At 41.7% G+C, this 23,734-nt stretch overlaps 1 protein-coding gene and 1 pseudogene across 2 annotated transcripts in view; one reads left to right on the top strand and one right to left on the bottom strand.

Annotated features, from left to right (window-relative positions):
- Positions 1-23,734, bottom strand: part of ADGRA2 (adhesion G protein-coupled receptor A2) — a 104,117-nt gene that overhangs the window by 67,610 nt on the left and 12,773 nt on the right. The gene's annotated exons all lie outside the window — the stretch shown is intronic.
- LOC148112469 (uncharacterized) lies at positions 2,668-4,262 on the top strand (annotated as a pseudogene).

A 23,734-nucleotide genomic window follows, 5' to 3' on the forward strand; every position in this document is an offset into this window, starting at 1 on the left:
ATTCAATATTTCTGTCTGGAATATGCAGAGAAAAGTAATTTGTCAGGAAAAACATCTCAGTGTTAGATTAATTCAGAAGATATCTGCATAGTTAGTTCTGCACAAATAATATAGAGTTTTAAGGCATTTTTTTCATTCTGATCCAATCATAAGCAAGAGTCCAGAGGGAATAATAAGTAGTTCTAGGCAGCATAAGTGTGTGTTTTCAAAGGCTGGTTGGCCAGTCCTGTAACAGCTTGGAAACACACTGAAATATTAACAAGAACAGATTTTCTCAAACAGAACCAAAGTCTCAGAATCAAATCAATTGTAAGGTGCATCTTTTCTCCATATATTTGTCTATTCCCCTCCCAAAATTGTATAGAATGCTGTCTATGCATCTCCCTTGTGTGATGCTCATTTTCAGCATGTACAAATCAAAGTTGGCAGACTCTGGATTAGGACCTCCCACACAACGGCCTGAAAAGGCCACTATTCAGCCAAGAGACTTGATCCATCCTTCCCATTGAGCTTTCTCATTTTATGGGAGTCCGGTTCAAGTACCCCTAGGTCAGGGTTTTGACCGGCACTAGGAAGCTTGCTCTCAAAGTAAACAGTTGGGAAGTTCACAAAAACAGCCCTCTTTTGACCTCCACTCAAAGCAAGCAGAAAACTTGCCAACTGAAAGGAGCCAGGAAAAAAAGAAAAGAAAAGGAGCACCCATCAATTCTTCCAGCTCTCATTAAAAAGCTTTTCTAATGAGCAATTAGCCCTGGCAAGCATGTCTTGTGCTAAGAGGGCCACCAAACAGCTGCAGAGCTTTTGATAGCCTGACCTCAGCATCCACTTTAGATTCTTCTTTTGATGGAAACTTTAAGTGAATGGGGCTTGTAGCAGCCATGTTTCCCAAACAACTGCTGTTAACAATTGCACAAAAGTCTTCCACTTTTCTTAAGGTTTTCTTCCCTGTGCAAAAATAGAAACTGCATTCTATTTTCCTGCCCTTTCTTCCAAATGCTTGAGAATTCCTTTCACGTTTCTCCTTGGGTTGTTTCTGAATTGACTTCCTGACTTGACAATGATAAAGTCAGAATGACATTTGAAAGTACTTGTCAAGGAGGCAACGATGAATTGTGCAGGAAGTTTATTTTTCTCAGGTCCACATTTTTTCCATCAGTGCCCAGATTTCTATCTGTCCAACTATATATTATTATGGTTTTTAAATGCTTCTAATTGTTTACATTAGTTTCATATAGAATAGGGTGGGCAACTATGACTGGCTGAAATCCGCAGGTTGTAAACGGGCCACAGTTGCCCACCCTTGATATAGACACATCATACTAGGCTGTGAGGTGCTTTTGAGAGTTTCTTTCTTAAAAATGCATTTAATTTTGTTTTCAAATTTGTTGTAGCCTGCCTGTAAAGGTTTTTAATTTAATTTAATTTAATTTAATTAATTTAATTTATATGCTGCCCCTCTCCGAAGACTCAGGGCGGCTCACAATACATTTAAAAAATCATTATCAAAAGACATTGAAAAATTAAAAACATTAAAAACATTAAAAACTGCTTGAAATGCAGCAGAAAACAATTTACATGCGAACTATACATAATATGAGATACGGAATCTCTGTATGCATAGGGATACATGTGCATTCAGATTCATATATACAAGTAGTCCTTGACTTACGACCATAACTGAGCCCAAAATTTCTGTTGCTAAGTGAGACCTTTGTTAAGTGATTTTTGTCCCATTTTATGATCTTTCTTTCTACAGTTGTTAAGTGACTGAGTACAGTAGTTAAGAGTACAACCTCTTCGGCCGAAAAAATGCTTTTAAAAGTAAAAAAAAAAAAGCCTCTGATGATCGTGCGGCTCAGCTGGGATCGTCAAAGGGATCATCAGCTGATGATCCCAGCTGAGTTACCTGATCGGCAGAGGCTTTTTTTCTTTTAAAAGCCTCTGACGATCCAAGCTGAGTTGCCTGATCAGCAGAGGCTTTTAAAAGAAAAAAAGCCTCTGCCAATCAGGCAACTCAGCTGGGATCGTCAGAACCTTTTGAAAGCATTTTTTTACAACCTCTTCGCTGAAAAAATGGTTTTAAAAGGAAAAAAAAATGGCCATGCCCACCCAGTCACATTACCCCACCACCAAGCCACGCCCACAGAACCGGTAGTAACAAATTTTAGATTTCACCACTGCAATGTTTGGTAATCAATCAAAGACTGATTGGGCAGTGGAGTTTCCAAAGTACAAATACCTAAGACTTATGTTTTCTCTTCGTTGGACTTCTAAATCATCATAGTCGACCCCCTGGCTATAAGCCACAATTTACTCCTGATATGAGATGTATTCAACAGCTGAGCTCCTTGGGCTGCAAGACTCCCCCCTCTCGCAGGTTTGGCCCTCTACCCTATCGAGGGCCTACCGTGATGATGGGTCTTGGAACCCCGAGAGGTGGCATGCAGCAAAAAAGAGAGTGAGGGATTTTTTAATGAAAGCTTCTGTAAAGTTTTTAAGGGGTTTTGGGAAGGGGTGGGAAGGACCTGGGGGGGGTCCACAGAACCTCAGAGCAGCTGAGTGGGTCTGAGGGTCAAGGCGGGAGGAGAGAGGGAGGGGGTTTAGATAGGGAACCGGGGGTCGAGGTGAAGGGCTATTCCATCAAAATAGTGGGTGGGAGGGGCAGATATGGCAGGCGCAGCGGGCCATATCATGTTCGGGGAGTACTCAGTTGCTGCTTACGAGCAGTGGCACGCCTCTTGTATTCCAGGTTGTGCAGAGTCTCAGGGCCCGAACCTTCGGCTGCTGTTGTGTAATGTCAGGTCTGCGACTAATAAAGCCCCCCTCCTTCATGATTTAGTTCAGTAGGGGGGTGCGGGCCTGGCAGGGATTACAGAGACCTGGTTGCCACGAGGGGGGGTTCCCCTCGTGGAGATATGCCCACCAGGCTTCCGTGCATTTCATCAGCCGAGGGCCCAGGGGAGGGGCAGGGGGGTAGCGGTGATTATTAAAGAAAGTCTTAGTCTGAGGGAGGCCACTGTTCCTCAGATAGCCGGCTGTGAATCCCTCCTTGTGAAGTGGGGTCATGGGGTGCAGATGGGTTTGTTGACTGCGTACCTGGCTTCCTGCCACGTGACAGCAGCCCTGCCTGAGCTGCTCGACGTAATAGCCGGGGTAGCGGTGGATATCCCCAGGCTTCTGGTCATGGGGGATTTCAACCTGCCATCCGTCGGTGAAACGTCAGAAGCAGCTCGGGAGTTCATGGCTTCCATGATGGCCATGGACCTGACCCAGTTAGTTCATGACCCCACCCACATCAGGGGACACACGCTGGACTTGATTTTTATCCCTGGTCAGTGGTTGAATGATCTTACAATAGGGGACCTAGTTATTAAGCCCTTGTCATGAACAGATCATTCGCTCCTTCAGCTAGACTTTCAAACCGCTTCTCCTCATCGCAGGGAGACGGAACCAACCAGGTGGTTCCATCCCAGGCGCCTGATGGACCCTGAGAGGTTCCAGATGGAGCTTGGGCCATTTCCAGAGACTCTGACTCGTGACTCGGCTGAGGAACTGGTGGCCACCTGGGATAGGGTGGCTGCTGGAGCCTTGGACCGCGTCGCGCCTTTGCGGCCTCTGACTCAGTGCCGAACTTGACCAGCTCCTTGATTCTCTGAGGAGCTGAGGGAGATGAAGCACCGGAAAAGACGCCTAGAGAGCGATTGGAGGTCCAGCCACACCGAATCTGACCGGACACTGGTGAGGTCTTATATCAAGACCTACCTAGTGGCGATAAGAGTGGCGAAATCCAACTATTTTTCCACTCTTATTGCATCTGCAGAGAACCGCCCAGCCGCCCTGTTTAGGGTGACCCGCTCTCTCCTACGGGTGGGAGCAAGGGAGGATCCCTTGCAGGGTAGAGCTGAGGATTTTGGACAATTCCTGCATGATAAAATCACTCAGATTCGGACCGGCCTGGATTCCGATTGGATAGCCTCAGATGGGATAACGGAAGTGAGTCTTGAGAGTGTCACCTGGGAAGAGTTTGACCATGTGACTCCTGAGGACATGGGCAGGATTTTGGGGAGGCTTAATGCTACCACATGTTTACTGGACTCGTGTCCCTCCTGGTTGGTGCTGGCCTCCCGGGAGGTTACATGAGGCTGGTTTCAGGAGATTACCAATGCTTCATTGAGTGAGGGTGTCTTCCCATCTGCCCTGAAAGAGGCGGTGGTGAGGCCCCTCCTCAAGAAGCCTTCCCTGGACCCTGCTGTATTAGCTAACTGTCATCCTGTCTCCAACCTCCGCTTCGCGGCGAAGGTTGTTGAGAGTGTGGTGGCGGGACAACTTCGATTCCTGGATGAAGCTGTCTATCTAGATCCGTGCCAGTCGGGCTTCAGGGCAGGTTACAGCACGGAAACAGCATTGATCGCATTGGTTGATGATCTCTGGAGGGCCCGGGACAGGGATTGCTCCTCTGTCCTGGTCCTCCTAGATCTCTCAGCGGTTTTTGATACCATCGATCATGGTATCATGCTGCATCGGCTAGAGGGGGTGGGGGGCATCGTGCTACGGTGGTTCTCCTCTTTCCTCTCTGACCGTACGCAGTTTGTGTTGACAGGGGGGCAGAGGTCGACCTCGAGGTTCCTCACTTGTGGGGTGCCGCAAGGGTCGGTCCTCTCGCCCCTTCTGTTCAACATTTATGTGAAGCCGCTGGGTGAGATCATCCGTGGTTTTGGGGTGAAGTGTCAACTGTATGCCAATGACACGCAGTTGTACATTTCAACCCCAGGCCACCCCAATGATGCCCTTGACATGATGTCCCGCTGCCTGGAGGCCGTGCGGATCTGGATGGGGAGGAACACGCTCAGACTCAACCCCTCCAAGACTGACTGGCTGTGGCTCCCAACGGCCCGATATAGCCAGCTGACACCATCGCTAGCTATTGGGGATGAGATCTTACCCCCCTCAGAGAGGGCTCGCAATTTGGGCGTCCTCCTGGATTCACGGCTGTCCTTGGAGGATCATATGACGGCCGTGACCAGGGGGGCTTTTTATCAGGTTCGCCTGATCTCCCAGTTCCGTCCCTTTCTGGATCAGGACGCCCTGCGCACAGTCACTCATGCCCTCGTCACTTCCCGGCTGGACTATTGTAATGCTGTCTACATGGGGCTCCCCTTGAGGAGCACCCGGAGGCTCCAGCTGGTCCAGAATGCAGGAGTAATAATGGGGGCAACTCATCGCTCCCATGTAACACCCATCTTGCATGAGCTGCACTGGCTCCCGGTGGTCTTCTGGGTGTGCTTCAAGGTGTTGGTTACCACCTTTAAAGCGCTCCATGGCTTAGGACCTGGTTACCTACAGGACTGCATTCTGCCACCGATTGCCTCCCACCGACCAATACGCTCCCACAGAGAGGGCCTCCTCAGGGTGCCATCAGCCAAACAGTGTAGGCTGGCGACCCCCAGGGGGAGAGCCTTCTCTGTGGGGGGCCCGGCCCTATGGAATGAACTGCCCCCGGACATACGAAGGATCCCCGACCTCCATGCCTTCCGTCGCGCTCTGAAGACCCTATTATTCCAGCAAGCTGGACTGACAGGATAAAGGTTTTAAATTGGGTTTTGATAGGGGTTTTAAAACGATTTTAGTTGGATGTTTTAAATTTGGCCAAATGATTTAATTATTTTAACAAGCTTTTAATTTTTGTTGTATATTGTTTTTACCATGGCTGTTCACCGCCCTGAATCCCTCGGGAGAAGGGCGGTCTATAAATATAATAAACTAACTAACTAACTAACTAACAGTTGTTATCCAGCCTTCATCTGTTCATTCTTCATGAGTTGGCCACTGCCTAGCCATTTCCATGAGACATTTCACTTCCTTATGTGACATATTTCTGTCTGTTGATGGGGCCATATATTTCTATTCATGTCATGACAAGCATGTGCCATTCCATTCTTGTAACTTTCAGCTTCTTTACTGCTTTTCTGTTTTTAGAGTCCTGGTTTTACAACCATATGTCAGCACAGATAGCACTGTATACATTGATTAAAAACTGAATACTTTAAGCAGGTGAGCCTGCTGCTTTTTGAGTACAGCATGAAACTACCCAAATGTTCACCCAGTTCACTAGTTTAACTCAGCTCAACTGAATTTCTTCTACAATAGAGCCATGCCATCTTTTAACCAAGGTAGATCTAGGTGTTGTCCTTCTTTGCTCCATGATTTTGCAAGGCAACTCTTTGTTGTGTTTTTTTCTAACACATCTTTACCTTGGCTGGGAATTTCAAGCGAGAAAGCATGCACATCTGGAGTCTTCTTCACCATTGGAAGAAAAGTGAACTAAGAAGTACAAACCCCAACATTAATTCTGTATGCCTTGGAGTTCAATACTCCTTTTTTGACTTCCATCTGGAAAGATCAGGGACTAGGTTGTTTTCATGGTTTGTTTATTGTTCCTACCTTCTCCCAAAAATGTTCTCTTTTTTTCCCACACTTCTTTCTCTACATACATCTCATCACTATTTTCTACCATTTAAACATTGAGGTGGGAGGTCACAGTCATACCATATGTTAAACAAACGATGGAAAGCCCCAGAAATTCAAAATATTCTGCAGTTACAGAATTCATTATTTATTTATGAACTTGTTTTCTAACCTGCCTTTCATTTAGAAGTTTAGATGATCTAGAGAATGCCCCAACAATTCTGTGAGATAGATTGCACTGGAAGACTATGAATGGGCCCAAAGTTGGCTAATGAACTCCAATGGCTAAAGTATGGGGACGGATTAAAACCTGGGTCTCTCTACTCTTAGTCCAACATTTTAACTAGTACAGCATCCAATACGTCTATTCACATTCCATATAAAATTTGCAACTGCTATATTATGAAACAATACCATTTTTCTTTTCATTTAAAGACTTTATGTTCTGTTTTTCAGCTAAAAGTCACTCACTTGAAATAAACAACTAATTGAGGGAAGAATGAGTAATATTTGCTTTGGTTTCAGATATTGAACATGTCAATTTGAAAAACATCTTCTGAGTGTCCCAAGACCTCAAATGAATAATTGTTGTGTTGTCAGTCAAGAAAAATTAAGTATCTGGCACAGTCCTTAGAACTTATTTATTTATTTATTTATTATTTATTATTCGAATTTCTATACCGCCCTTCTCCTTTCAGACTCAGGGCGGTGAACAGCCAAAATAAAAACATTTATACATAAAGTACGATTAAAAATAGATTTAAAATAATTAAATTTGGCCCATAGTTTAAAATTTATCAATTTAAAATCCATATCAAAATTTAAAACCAACCATAAAGGCAACTAAAGGCAAATTGGACCATCCTTTATGGAGTGTGGTAACATGTGAAGTTAAGCTCAGCTTTAGATATCCCATATTTGATGGCTTCTTGAGCTGCATAAAGCCAAATACAACTTCACAGCTTAAAGGGTGGTCCTGGGACAGCTGACAGAAGAAGGCATCCTGTTTGGCAAGTTCCCTGGAATTTCCTGCCTGAACAATAGGAAAGTTGCGCCTCCACTTTTTCCTATTTGTTTTGTTAATAATTTCCTCTGGCCCTGAACCTTGTGTCTTAAAGATTTCCATGTGTGTCACACTAAGGGTGCCATACCTGATTAAAAGCAAGCATTCTATCATTGGGTCATTCTAAACTGGAGGAAGAAACAAGGCCAATCCCTTGAAGCTGACCAGTCTTGGTCTTCCTTCAATTTTTTTTCCTTGATCTGAACTGCAAGTTGAGGAAGAAAGCCCAAATCTGTATTAAAGTAATAACTGTATCAGACTTTATGAATGCTAACAAAAACAACATGGAAGCTTTCAGGCTTCCAAGAAATCTCTATGCAAGAGCTTAAAATGCCAACCTTTTAAGTTCAAGGCAAGAGAGCCCTGCTTCCACTGCCCTAGTAAACAGCAACTCTACCTTTGGGGAAAAGGTGAGCCACATTCTAAAGTCCAGAACTTTGTCTAAAGACATGGAAGTGGGGGTGACGGTTCCTAAGAAGGAACAGACAATTTACTTCATGTTTAGATACTGGGGATCATCCAAGTTCCTGCCATAAAAACCAGACTACCTCCCTAAAAAGGGAAGGAGCCAGTTGGCCAAGATGTAATCTTGTAATTCTGTCTGATCTGTCGCCAGGGTCAGGAAAAAGAATCTGCCTCTCAATAGTTTGGAAAGAAAATTCTGGACCTTCTCTCCTCTTTGCTAAGCTAGCACTAGTTCAGGCTCATATTGTTCCCATCTTTCCTTGCCAAGGATGTTGTTTGAAGAAATGATCCAGACTAATTTTTCATCCATCCATTGATTTAGTGAAGCAAGAAATGCAATTTTCAGAGACACTGAGAATGGACTGGATATCTCTTGAATCAACCTCAAGATATTCCCCAAATATCATATTCTCACATGAGCGCTCTTACCAGATTATAGAAAGCTGAATTTGGAGTGTCCAACTCCATTGTTATGATTAATTGTGATTCTGACCTGGTACAGGGAGAACATGAGTGTGGGAGGAGGGAGAAAAAAAGAGAAAGAAAAGGAAGGGTGTGTGTGTGTGTGGATAGAAATGACCAACCTTCAACCTTGTAATGAGCAGAAGTACTTTGAGGAACAAGAGGAAGGGTCAGAGAAAAGCAATCTGAGTCTGAGTCAGAAATGTAACTTGAGAAAGTGTCTCAGACTTGATCTTCCCTAATTCTCACAAAAATAAAGGGAAGGAGGGGGAAATTACATTCAGACTTGAAAGAATCTCTTACAATTGTATTACTCATATGGTAATACAAATAGTATTTGCTTGTATACCTATGAATTCCAAGTTTGGTCTACTTTGAAGAGCTGATAATCTTATTCAATATGAGGGAATGTAGCCATTGTCCCAAAGGAAAAAAAATCCTTGCTCCAGGTTTAGAAAATTAATTGCTTGTGTTGATAAATAAATCATAAATTGACTTAATAATTAATTGAGGAATCAAACAATTAAGTCAGCAACACACAGGCCTAACTTGCAGAATGTCCTCCCTCCAGAGTTCAGATTGGCACAGTGTTTTAATTCCCCCTTTCAAATAGAATGACGTGTTTATTTAATGGTGCTTTCTTTGGTTTAACTTAAACATACATTGGAACTTAGACCATTTTAGAGACATTGTCCTAACAGCATTTTTTATTTGTTTTTTATTTTTCAAACTACCAATTATCTTGACCGCATTCATTGTTCTTTGCAACACAGAGTCCTTTAAAACAGGGAACCCTTTTTATTGACGTTTCATTAAGCTTGAATGGCTTTGAGGGGCTTATAGCTAAGCAGCGGAATTAGGACATAGAATCAAATATTGTCAATAGGCAAAATGAAAGACCAAGGAGAGGGTTGGATAGAATTGCCCTCAAGCGTCCCATTTATATGGCAGCTTTCCTTTGTCTTATGTTATGACTCTGTGTCCCATTATCCAGATAGTTTAAGAGATCCTTGCAACTGGCAGCATTTACTTTGGCAATAAACAAACATCCCCAGGCAACAATTCTAAGGCCAATGAGTCAAGTAGAGTTAGAAGTGGAGATAACTGGGAGATGAAACCAACAAGAGAAGATATGCATGGAGGTCAAAGAAACAGATTTCAAAGGGCCTGTATAAAATCACGTTTGGCATTTTGGTGTCTCTCTCCAGCATCTGTTAGGAGGCTTGAACCTGTCTGACAAAACTCTTGTATACATAGAAAAAGAGAAGAGGATTTATGTTCATTTGTTTAAAAGGGAAACCATGTTAATGTTTAAAAAAAAGCATGGACTCGAACAGCCACAAGAACTATCTACTGCTTAGCCTAAACAATTAAGGAACTTCAATCCCATTTCCAAAGATCCAGATGCATCAGATGCATTTTCAGTTGGCACTCCAAGCTGAGCAAGAAAGGAGGGGAAAAGGAGAATGCAAACCATTGAATTTGGGTCACAAAATGTCTACATGGCAAAATCCTGCCTGTCTTTACATCTTAGCAAAAAAGGATACAGCTCTGCACTTCCTTCCCAGATATTTCATGGGTCCCTCCACCCATCCTCTGGTATTGTAGGCAGGACAATGAAGAGGACACAAAGGACAAAGGGAGAGAAATGTTCCTGCTTCTATTCTTTTTTTATTGCTTCAAAAATATGTGAGTTTCTTCTACTGACCACGGGATCATCTGCCCTACAAGTAAGGGAATAAGGTTTCTTCTCCAATCTAAGGACCCAAACTCTTCAACTGGAGACAAGTTGTTTTCCTTGTTGGCAATTTTGCATCCCAACTTTTTATGAGGGACTCTTGAGTTCCATAATGGATGAGGCTCCATCCAAGATATTGTTCAGACTTTCCAATGGCGAGACCAGCTGGAAAAATAGCGGGCTTCAACGAGCTCAGTGAAAATCCAGCCGGACAAACCGCTGACGGGGGATCTTCAGACCGGAACCTTCCTGTAGGGACGGTGAAGAAGGAGAGGCATCTCAGAAGACCACGAGGAACATGCAAGTTCCCCAAAAGGTCGGAGGCAGCACTTCGTACTGGCGGCAGAGGTGGCAGTCATTATAAAATGACCGCTCTGAAGCTGGGGCAACCGGACTAAGTTGTTGTGCAGGAGTGGTGTTTGAACCGAGTGCTGGTATTGGGTGAGTGATTGACCAACTCACAGGTAAAAGAAAATGTTGAATTGGATTAAAAAGGTGTCCCGGAGCTGAAATAAGTGGCTAATTGGCATTTGGGAAATTCTATGGAGGGAGAAGAACAAAGAGGAGGCTAAAATACTAAAGCCCAAGAATGTTTTTGTACCTATAATTGGATTTGGAGAAACTAAAAATAATAAAAGAAAAGAACCCAAGGAAAAGGATTTTTTATGTGGATTTAAAATATTTTTGATAGCTTTGACATTTAGTTGGTTTGAGAATATTGTGGATTTGAGAGAGACATCTGCCCCCTGAAAGAGAGTACTGCAATATTTGTTGGAAGAAAGAAGAGAAAATACAGCTGTGACTTTGACTACTAAAAGATAATTTAGAAACTGTGAGAACTTTTAAGGAGTATCTGTCTTTCTTCATTGCTTGGTTTCGATTCTCTACAGCTGTGGAACAAAGCTTCAACTTGGAATGGACTGGATAAATATTTGAATTAGACATTAGAATTTGAAAATAAAAAAAGACTATATGGATTTTAAGTTCTAATTAAATGTGACATAATTTAAAAGTCTTAACAATCTGTTAAATTGGCAATATGGAGTCCTGTATGTGTGAGAAATTCATTGAGAAGTTTAAAAATATGTGTAAATCTCTGAAAGGTAATAAAAAGTCAGAAACTTTGTTGGAATACACAGAGCAAGAAATAGGAGAAGAGAGCATAAATAAGGAGCAAGAAAATAATATTGAAGGAAAAGGAATTGTAAGCAAAAAACAGCTAGATGATTTCACTGGGATTTACAGTGGCAAAAAAAGAGTTGACAGGGGAACATTCCCCAAAAAAGAATGAATCAAAGGGTAAAGAGGGAAATAGTGGGAAGAGGTTAGGAGAAAGCTTGGGGAGAATTACTTGAATAATATATTTAAAAGCGAGAAAAAGAATTCAGAAGAAAAGATATAATAAATATAAAAAAAAAGAAAAAGAAAAAGAAGTTAAGAGAATGGGAGAAAAGGAGAAAACTATCAAGAAGTGGAATTTTGGGGAGACCAGGAGAAAACGATTAAAGAAGAGAAGATTAGTGGAAAGGAGAAAGGGAAATAAGGTAAATATTAATAGATTTAAGGGAACTGTATTAATATTATTAACTGTGGATGGTCAACTAAGTTAAAGGGTTTTAATGTAAGATCTAATATGATGATGTATATTGCTAATAGTAAAACAGAATAGCAGATGAAATGTGAAATGGCAATCTGATTTAATTTGGAAGACAATTTAAATTAAGAGACAAAGTTGAAATGTTAAAGAGTGGGATGGGGATTTTGAGAAATATATTCTGTAATGGAGAAATAAGATAATTAATTGATGTTATTGTAAGAGATTAGGAATTAAGGGCAGATAATGATACTGTTTATGTATTATGTATTAAGAAGAAATTAAGATAAGACAAAGAAGTATGGAAAAAGAATATTATGGCTGAAATTGGAAACATGTAAAATGGACTTGGAAAAAAAAGAACAATATGGCAGAAGTTGAAATAACAAGATATGGTAAAAAATGATTAATTCGTGATAAAGAAATATATAAAAGAGATGAATATGGTAAAAATGGGAAGATTGGAATAGATTAAAAAGATTAATATATATAAAATGTATAAAATGGGACCCGGTCAACACTCTGTTCATAAAATAGGTATGATGAAAGAAAAATTTTAATAAAACTTTTTTTTTAAAAAAAAAGGACCAAGGTTCAATCCTTGACATAAACCTTAGAAAAATTCCCACCCGAAACCCTGGAGACTTTGCAGCTAATGATGACAGCTCTTAACTACAAAGACCAATCATCAATGTCATGTAATTTCCTCTAGCAGGAATGAGATCTGATTGTGAAAAAAGCATTATGGATGAGGAATTAATGGTCCCAGAAATGATGCTGAAGGAACAATTACAAATAAAAGACTATAAATCTTGTCTTTCCAGGCATGGCTTAATCAAAACTCGGAGCTTAGCAGCAGACTTCTTAATCAGAACTTGGAGCTTGGCAGTAGACTTCTCCAAGTAAACCTGGAGAAGTTTATTATATAGACAGAAAGAAGCCATATATCCACAGATGATTTCCTTATAGTATGGTGAAATCAGAGTCTATATAGAAGTCTGTGCTTCAGGAATTAATTTCTGGGCTCCCCCCCCCATCTCCTCTTAACGAGTTAGGAGACATCTGATCTATGCTGACATAATGATGCTTTCTGCCCTCAGACCTGCTGATATTTGACTCACCAGCTTCATTTCACATATATTACATAGGATTATTTGCAGCCGCAATCAAATGGGCCCTATAGTGCGTGCATAGTTTGATAGATATACATATGGAACATCAAGCATAAAAATGCTGTTTCAACGCCCAGGGGGAGAGCGTTCTCTGTGGGAGCGCCGACCCTCTGGAATGGGCTGCCCACCGGCCTCAGGACAGCCCCTGACTTCCTCTCCTTCCGCCGTGAATTGAAGGCGTGGCTTTTTCACCAAATGGGCTGAATCCGTAGGGGTGATTTTTAATAAATTTTAATTAATTTTTTAATTAATTTTAACTAATTTTAAATTGACTTTGATGTTTATGTAATTTTTTGTTCCTTCTTGTAAGCCGCCCTGAGTCTTTCGGGAGAAGGGCGGCATATAAATTACATAAATTACATACATACATACATACATACATAACCATAAAGCTATTAAAGGAAAAGGACCCCTCATCAATTCAATCTAAAGATCTGGCAAAGGAGAGGAACCTATATAGCTATATTTTTTTCCTTCCTAACATTTTTCCACACAAGTGCAGAATCCACTTTTTTCAGAACAACTGACTGTTGATCCAGTGGTTGCAACAAGAATTGACCAACCAGATTGTTGCCTGAGCTTGAAATCATGAGCCATGAGAGAATGACTGGCCCAAAATCATCCAGCCAGCTTTCATGCCAAAGGCAGGTCTTAAACTCACAGTCTCCTGGATTCTAGCCTGGTGTCTTAACCACTAGACTCAACTGGCTCTACTTCTATACTACTATGAATTAAAAATAATAATGCTAGGAGACCCAAACCATGGGATGCTCAAAACCCATCACTACGACTTTTAGCTAACATATTACATTTTCTTCAACTATTGGGCTTCTGGTTTACAGTAGTGTCCATTTCTAATACATAGTTGAACATTTGGGGAGTTCTTAAGAGTACCAGTCTGGGGAAACTGAATTGAATTGTTTTAAATGTTGGTGGGATTTAATTTAATTTAAATACTGGAGGAAGCTCACCACCAGATTGCAAGAACATAAGTGAACAGTCAGATGAGGAGACCCAAACTCATTGATAGCCTTACATTGCAATGAACAAGGACACATTCAATTTCACAGCAACTAAGATTGTTGGCCATGCAGGTGCAAAGATAGCCAGGGAAATGATTGAAGCCTGGGAAACAGTTAACATGAGTGCTGATTTACCTCCAGTTTATCAAGTACTTAGAAGCTGAGGTCTTGGCAGCACAAGGAAACACCACCAATCGCAGCCATCAACACACTAGTCAATCAATAGGAAGGCACCAGATAAACACAATGCATAGAACAGCCCAAAGCACATATTCCAGTAGAGAGAAGTTCCCTAAGGTAGTTTCCAGAATGATCCAAAAGCTCAGAAAAGTAAAACTCAGGTCCCGGTGACCGACCCAGATTCGACCTTAAATACTGGGTGTTTCATTCTCTGTCCTTTCCAAATATATCCTAGCAGGGAAATCTTTTTCTGCACCATTGGCTTGGAGCTGTCTGCCTAACTATCAAACTCTTGGCTCTGATTCAGTCATCACCTAAGCAGTTTTATTCAGATTTTTTCATATCAGCTAAAGCTGAATCTTCCCAGAAGACCCCTCTCCATATCTTGTCATTACCGATTACTCATTAGGTCAAAAATAAGCAACAGAAGGAAGCAATGCAGAGGTACCAGAAAGGGAAAAATACCGTATATTCTTGCAGATAAACGGAGCCATGGATAAAGCGATCCTCAAAATTATTATGTTTTAATTTTCACAATTGGCTTATGGTGATACATTTTTCATGGTAAGTAAATCTGGCTTCCACCTTGACCTAAGGTTGCAAAATGGGATCCCATGACAGTGCAACTGTCATAAATGTGAGTCAGTTGTCAAGCATCCAAATAAAAATCACATGACTGTGTGGATGCTGCAATGGTCATATACGTGAAAAATGGTCATAAGTCACTTTTTTCAGTGTCGTTGCAACTTTGAACAATCACTAAATGAACTGTTGTAAGTCAGGGGCTATCTGTATATTCACAAATAGGCCATCCTGCAGATAAGCTGACCTCAATTTCTTGGGTACATTTTTGAACCTAAAATTCTTAGCTTACCTACAAGTATATATGGTGAGAAATTTCAGGTGTTCATGAACTATTTTTTTTCAATCCGCTGCCATTTTAGGATGACAATGAAAACTGCAATTGATGCAGCTTTATTTATTGTGCTAGAAAGAATGTTGGCCATCTTGCAATCAGGCCAAAATGTTAGTAATCTTGCCAAGCATATCTCAGGAGATACATTAGATGCCAGACAGGAGTCCCAGGCACTTCATTATTGCAACCATAACTTCTTTCAGTTCAGCTTCTCCGTGTTCTGTTATTGGAAGCAAAAAAAAAAAAAGTAGGAAATTGTGATCCCAAAGGCCTATTTCAGGCACACAGCCCTCTTGTGATCCAAGGTTCTCTCTCTCTTTCCACCACTGAGGACAGTCCATGTTTTCAAAATAGCTCATCTTGGTTTGGGATAGGAGACTGTTTGGGCTTTGGTGGAAACTGATGCCCGCAGATTCTGGGGTGTACAGATTAAGTTAACTAATAATAACTTGTCCAGAATGCATGGCCCCACATTAAGATGGAAAACCTCACCAGGATTCTTGCCCAAGAAGTGGTTAAAAATGAAATCTTTGCCTCGGTCAGCTTGTTTCAGCCTGCTCAGCCCCTCCTCCTCAGGACAACCACATTACTAACCATCATCTAGATAGATGCTTAGCATTTCCAAATAGTATTTGCTGCTGCAAAAAGAACATGAGGAGGGCTTTGGTCCAGAAGAGCCACAAGTTGATTCTGAGAGATGTTTCAAGCTCTTGAAACATCAAAGGCCATCAGAGATGCTCAGAATCTGTTGTATGCCAGAGGACAGATATGATCAAAAAGCAAGAAATATTCTATTTCCAATAGAATATCCTACTAGATACTTCAGGATTGAACTTAACCATCCTCTTATGGTGACCTCTGGGAAACACAAACAGTAATATATGAACTCAGAAGGAAAGAAGAAAAGTCCCAGAAGATTCTAAAGGTGAGAAGTGTCATCAAGCGACTGTTCAGCCAAATCAAGGGTCAGTGGGATTCTTCTGGTAAATGTCCACATGGAGGTTCTCATTCATCCAGATCATGGTTGTCCCAAGGACACTTTTATTTTAAAGGCAACTGGACCTGCTAATGTTTCTTTAAGACATTTTGCTTCTTGTTCAAGAAGCTTCTTCAGTTCTAACTAACTTGATTTCCCCACCAGTTAGTTAGAACTGAAGAAGCTTCCTGGATGAGAAATAAAATGTCTTAAAGAAAAACCAGCAAATCCAGTTGCTTTTAAAACAAATGCACCTTTGAGACATTCCCCTAGCAGTAGATTAGAACAGCAACCCCCAACCTTTTGGGCACCAGGAACTGGTTCTGTGGAGAGAGGTTTTTCCGTGGATTGCATGCTGCCTGCATTCTGTGGATGGGGCTTCACCTGTTTGCGCGGCCCGGTTTCTGCCAGTCCATGGACTGACCTGGATTAGAAAGTAGAACAACAGTTTGGAAGGGACCTTGGAGGTGTTCTAGTCCAGGGGTCTCCAACCTTGGCAACTTTAAGCTTGGTGGACTTTGACTCCCAGAATTCCCCAGCCAGACAAATGGCTGTCCAACCTCTTCTTGAAAACCTCCAGTGATGGAACACTAGTGGTGGTATTCAGCCAGTTCTATCTGGTTCGGGCGAACCAGTAGTGGCGGCTGCGGGAGGCTCTGCCCTCCCGCTCGGACGTCATCACATCCTGTTTTTGATGCTCTGCGCATGTGCAGAAGGTTCTGCGCATGCACAGAGGTGTCGCATGCGTGCGCTCACATAGGCAAACCGGTAGCGAAGGTAAGTCAATACCAACCCTGTGGAGCACCCACAAGTTTGGCAGGTAACCCTTAGATTAGATTTGATCAGAGCCACCAACGGATCCTGATGTAGCATTGCTGCCCACCTTGAACCAATCCTTTGCAAGCAACACAATCTTCACACTGAGTCACCTCCCATTTCCAGCAGCTTGAAGCTAATGCCACTTAATTGCTAGGTACAAAATCTCATATGGCTCTGCTACAAGAGTTCTAGGAATGACCACCAGCCTACCGCGCAGCCGAGCTCATTTGCTAGGGAATGTTCCTTCTTTCTTTAATCTCAAACGAGGAGCTGAAAGGAAAACACACGATTATTTTCTCAAGCGTGCTGGAATCCACTTGAATAAATAACAGTTCCAGAAATGGGGCTGCTAAAATAATAAACTTCCTTGGAGCTGACCCCAAAAAGCGATGGGGGTGGAGGGAATGCCTTCTCTCCGTCAGAAAGCAGGATTGAGAAGTGCAGGAAACCTCCACCCCCACCTCTAAAGTTGATTTCTACCAACTCGCCACCCCGATGGTAGAACATGGAGCTGAAAGCAGAAGAAAGAGAAGGGGGGGGGTCGCTACTCTTACAGCAGAATATGAAGCTGAAAGCAGGAGGAGGAGGAGGGGAGGGAGGGAGAGAAGCTTCTCTTACAAAAAAATATGGATCTAAAAGCGGAAAAAAAAGAGGGGGGGCTTCTTTTGCAGCAGAATATGGAGATGAATGAAAAAAGAGGAAAAAGAGAGGGAGGGGCTTCTCTTTTTCAGCTCTTTCTGTTGTTGTTGTTGTTAAATCTGCAATAATTAAAAGCACATGTTTAGAGGCTACAGACAGAGTTCTGCATGAGGAGAGGAGACTGGCCGATCCTGCCATCAATCTATTTGGGATCATTTCGGATGTGGTAGCAAAAAAAAATATTTTGACCTTTAAAAAAGTTTTTTTTAATTGCATTTAAAATAATGACAGCAAAAGAAGAAAAACAAAAGAAAGCACAGAAATGCATACATAATAAAAATGCATACATATCGAAGTGTTTTTAAAAATGAATGGAAAAGTGCAACCAAAAAAAAAAGCAAGTTAGGATATGTTATTGCAATCAACAGTTACAATTCTAACCATTTTAAAAAGTTTTATTTGATGGGATCTCTTGAAATTCAGAGCCTAAAACCTTTAGTGTGCAGATCTGGATGAAGAAGATATTCCTGGTAGAAACTTTGGACCCTTGGAAAATACACTTTATTTATTTATCGCTTTGTGCTAAATGAGGTTCTTTATGCAACTAGTCTAGAACTATCCTAGAACTTCCTTTGATGGATAATATGCTCCACAGTCACAGTCTGCAATATTTACCGTCATATCTTATCTATATTTTTTAAAGGAAGATGTCACACATTGGATTGAAAGTCTTCTGCATACAAAGCATCCTTCCACCCAAAGAAAAATATCCAGGTACATTTGCTTTAGGACAAGCTGACAGAAAGAAGGAACTGGAAGTTATTTTTTTTCTCTACTGAGATTAAACAAAATTTCTGTATGGAAATTCCTGCATTTGTAGGAAGCCATATAGCCCAGCTGAGTATTTGCTTGAGGAGGATTACAGGTAGTCCTCAAGTTACGAATGGAATGGAACCTGCCCATTCCATTCATAACCCAAGGATTTGTGGGAGTGAATATTGTACATTGAATGGGATCACTCCCTGCGTTCACCCACACATTCACTAATCGAATGTGAGGCTCATGAAATGCACATGAGGTATTTCAGGGTGGGGAAAGCCATGGGGGGGGGGGCCTAGTGATGGAACAGGCCACTTGCTTAAGACCACCCAAGGCCTCCCGGACCCACTGAAATATCTCATGCTCCCCACAACTGCTGTCCCCCACAAGCTGCTGTGCCAGATCACTTGTCATGTGAAGATCTAGCAAGTAGTCTCCCCTCCAGCCTCTTAGCCACGTTCCTCCCTCTGCAGTTCCGTTTAGGCTTCTGCAGGCTTTGCCTAACACATTGCTCCACAAATGGAGCTTCTGAAGGGTGGATCTGCCCCTCCAATGCTCTGTTCGGACTTCCAGAGGCCTCGCTCAGCATGTTGCAGGCCAAAATGAAGCTCCATTTCAGCCTGCAACTTGCCGGGCGAGGCCTGCAGAGGCCCGAACAGAGTGTCGGAGGAGTGGATCTGCCCCTTGGAAGCTCCATTTTTGTCGGCAACATTCAGGACAAATGTTGCAGACTCTCTGAAGTTGTTCATAACAGCAAACAACTGCCATGGTGCTGCAAGTATCAACCCTGAAATGAACCTGGCTGAGGTAATCTTTATGGCTTCAGGGTTGCCACAAGACAGGGAGTGGGGCGGGGGGGAATAAATAGCTGGGGTTTTGTAGTCAAAACAGAAAGTTTTCCTGTGGGAACCAAGGACATTTCAATAAGTGGCTGGAAAGAGGAGAAGTAGAGTAACCAAGCAATCGAGTCGAGTAACCAGCACCTCTCTTGGACAATGTAACTAATGATTTGGAGAAAAGGGGGAACTTTCATTTTTTAATTAGGTGAAAACCATGGGAACTTTCAGAGTCGGTTTTTACCAGTTGTGCCAATATGATGTATCCAATAAATTGTTCTTTGAGGAATCTACCTGCCTCAGAGTTCTGCTTTCAATGGGTGCATTTCTTTGAACATTGACAGCAAGATTCATAGTTTTGGAACTTGTTCGTAAATGCTAGGGATGCTTATCATGTAACTTTGAACGTTCACTAAGGGAAAGCTTGTAACCCATGGATTACCTATATAATCTATTGACCACATCCTATTACACTCAATAAAGATAATGTGCCGCCTCCTATCCCGTTTACCTTTTCTCCTTTTTTGACTTTCAGCAAATCACAAATGTTGGCCAAAGTATTGGCGAATTCATATTGGGCAAATCCTGTTTCTGATGCAAGCTATACCGAATTATAATTTCCAAAATTCTCAAATTTTAGAGATGACTAAAATATCACAGGCATCAGGGTGAGGAGGGCTGTTCCATAAACTGGAGGGTGCAGTTCTATAGAAAATTTGTTATGGATCTATGTCCATGGAGGTTTAAAGCCTCTGTGGCAAATTCAAAAGTTCTGGTTGCTTCAAAATACTTCTGTGTGGTCTTAGGAACATTATGTAGAAGCACAAATAATGTGCTTGGAAACATTTCCATTACATATGTGGAGAAGTATCAAATGTTAGAAATGCAACAAATTTGTTATGTAAAGTTAATGAAAATGTAACAGACACAATATTCATTAAATTAGGCAGTTAAAATGAATAGAAAACCCATTCTCTCCTTCCTTCCTTCCTTCCTCCCTCCCTCCCTTTCTCCCCCTCCCCAAGACAATAATTGTAGAAAACACATGCAATCATCCATAAAACTTTCCAGGCAGGCTAAAATTTATTCTACTATAATTCAGTATTGTTTTTAGTAAAGTCTAAACAAAGACATTGGAACTGCAAATGTTGAATCCACGAAAATTACCATGTTACTATGGTTTTTTTCTTTGTAATCTAAACACCATTGAAATATAGAATATCAATTTTCTCTTGCCAAGCATTCCAATAAAGAGTATTTCTAGGAAAGCTTGAAAACTGTTTGAAAGCAACATTAAAATCACAGCATATGTCCTTAAAAACAAAGTTGTTTGCCTCTCTCTCTCTCTCTGTGTGTGTGTGTGTGTGTGTGTGTGTGTGTGTGTGTGTGTGTGTGTATCACACTGGTTACTTTTGATGGACAGTTTATAAAATGTTATAGGGCACATATAATCAACACAATGTATATTTCCAGTTACTCTTACTGAATACTAGATAGCAAACTTGCTACACCAGATCTCATTCTGGAAATAATACACAACTCAACTGTATTATGTTTCTGATACTTTTAAGCATATCAACTGAAACAGAATCAGGAAGGGTATAATAGCCAAATAGAAAGAAAGATTGTGCATTCTTAAATTTATCCCATGTGAAAAGCACAGGCCTCATCCAGCATGCAAAAGCATATTCTTAGTATTTGTGGACTCCTTCTCCCACTAAATCTTAATCCACAGTTGACTAACCACAATAGCTAGATTCCTACACTACACTAACCCCAACCCAATCACATTATTAATTATTAACTTTTTAAGGAGCCTTGCCCAATATTCACATGAAACAAACTAATGTTTAATGTACTCAAATCAAGGCATTGCAAATGTTCATTTTATTTTTCTCTTTCTTCTCAAAACATTCAGAGTTTGCAGAGTTTCATCATGAACTAACCACAGCTTGTTATGCTAGCCAAAACCAAAGCAACTGCTACAATGTTTTCTGGAAACAAGCCAGCTCCCAAATCATAGTTTACAATGGATTCACTAATCCAGGGTTTGGCAAACCCTCCAGATGCTTTGGACTACAGCCCCAAAGTTACTCAAAAGTTATTCAGGTTCCTTACACCCTCTAGCTTGAACCACGCACTAAAGGCACAAAATCACTTTCAGAGCTGGTTCCCACAACATACCAAAGAAGGGAGAAAAGTAATAAAAGTCCCTTATCTTTCTTGCACCTAAAATTACATCATAACAATGACAACAACAACCATAAGAATTCCCGCCCCTGCTTTAATCCAACACTTTCTTTCCTATTTGCACACCTAGATTTTCTTTCACCAGGATGCTGGGGCAGGGGTATCATACAGAATTATTATTATAAGCCTACCCAATGTAGAGCACTAGGCAAATCAGGAGATCCAGGCAGTTCAAATACAGTATGTGTAAAGATTTATTGTACAAGCTTAAGCTCTCTACAAGAATCTGAACTACTAATGGTTAAGGGAAATTAATGAGGGTTAAGAATACAAGATATTCAAGGTGGGCTGGACTTAGATCTCTTGTGGACACGAAGAGACTCATGACTGATGATGTGTTTGGCTCAGCCTGGTCATCTCCTACACCCAGGAACCTTTGGATAATATCCACACTATTTTGGATATTGAGTACAGCAGGGGAAGAAAATGGTGCCCTCAATGCAACACGATGGTACCATGTCATCATAACTCCTTCCTGGTTTCCCCACTCAACATCCTTTTGAATGGGATGTTCTGAACGTCAATCTCCAATGGCACATGTGATTTAATCCTTATGGCAGGAGGCAGGATGCTTGCTACAGCTGCCAAAGCAATCCAGGAACCCCAGGGAATCAAGATAGGGTTAGGCTAGGATTCATGAGGGTTAAAAGGTAAAGGTAAAGGTTCCCCTCACACATATGTGCTAGTTGTCCCTGACTCTAGGGGGCGGTGCTCATCTCTGTTTCAAAGCCGAAGAGCTAACGCTGTCTGAAGACCTCTCCGTGGTCATGTGGCCGGCATGACTAAACGCCAAAGGTGCACAGAACGCTGTTACCTTCCCACCAAAGGTGGTCCCTATTTTTCTACTTGCATTTTTTATGTGCTTTCGAACTGCTAGGTTGGCAGAAGCTGGGACAAATAACGGGAACTCACCCCATTATGTAGCACTAGGGATTTGAACCGGTGAACTGCTGACCTTTCGATCAACAAGCTCAGTGTCTTAGCCACTGAGCCACTACATCCCTGCACCACATCCATGAGGGTTAAGCTTCCCCACTGAGCATCACAGAAAGCTCTGACCACTAGTCTAGGCTAGAAATCAGGAGTCTGGGGCTACAAGATCAATGGTGAGTTCCATAACTGAGTAGAGCATTGATGCAGTGATGGGAAAAGGTGTTGCTCTTGAGGCTTGATGCAACAGGATGCTGAGTCAGCTACTATCAAAGCTTGCTGTCTGCAGCACTTTGACCTCCAAGAGCATCCAGTCTTTCTCCAGATGGTTCAAAGAAGAATAGTAGCAAATAATCAAGATTCATGTCAGCAAGAACTGTTGGAATGGGAGATACAGTCAGCAAAATGGAGAGGAGACACTCCCAGGGACCATCTAAGCAACCACAGAATAGCAGTGAGCATCAAATGCCTACCCAATAGTAACTCTTTAACAATTATTTATTTGTTTTTATTACATTTTTATCCTGCCCTTGTTGCTTTATAAGTGATTCAAGGCACAACCATACTCCTTCCTCTTCCTATTTTCTCTGCAACAACCCTGGGAAATGGATCAGGCTGAGAGAGAGTGACTGGCCCAAAGTCATCCAGGTGGCTTTCACGGCTAAGGTGGAACTAGAACTCACGGTCTCCTGGTTTCTAGTCAAGCAACTTAACTATGAGACCAAACTGACTATATTCTGATGAGAGTCAATTACCAACCCTTCTCCTCAATCAAAAGTTAGGTGGGGAACAGAGGAATAATCAGGCTTGTATGGGAATAAACAATGAGAATAAAACATTGGAAACATGTCAAGGAGAGACTAGGCAGAAGGAAAAAAAAATTGGAGCAGGAAAATAAATTGTAGCAAAGAGGTCAGAAAAATTGGAACAGAAGTCATACACTGCAATTTTATATATGCCTTTTTTTCCAACCTCTACATTTGTACCCCTCAGAAAATATGTGATTTTCTGAGCCCTCGTGTTACAGGCACAAATCAGGCCAGCTCACAATTTCCACATCTGGAAAAGGTTTGAACTCCTTCATGAGCGGGAACACGGCTGGTTCTGACCTTAGACAGCTATCTGTCTCTTGTTAGGAATATAGTACTTTTTCCATCAAACTATTAGCACAGAGGTCAGCCAGGAAAGGAGAGGATTAGAATCTTGTTAATGAATGCCAAGATAGATCCTGCCAACTCAGCACAATTGGAGCAATAGGCAGCAAACACTGCTCGCAACCTGTATGCTGTTGAGGTTAAAATGCTGGCCTATGAACAAGGTGTCTTAGGAATTTAAACTAGGACACCTTGTTCATAGGCTAGCATTTTAACCTCAACAGCATACAGGTA

Source organism: Pantherophis guttatus, chromosome 9 (assembly GCF_059756535.1).
Source record: "Pantherophis guttatus breed Tessera chromosome 9, ASM5975653v1, whole genome shotgun sequence".
NCBI lineage: Eukaryota > Metazoa > Chordata > Lepidosauria > Squamata > Colubridae > Pantherophis > Pantherophis guttatus.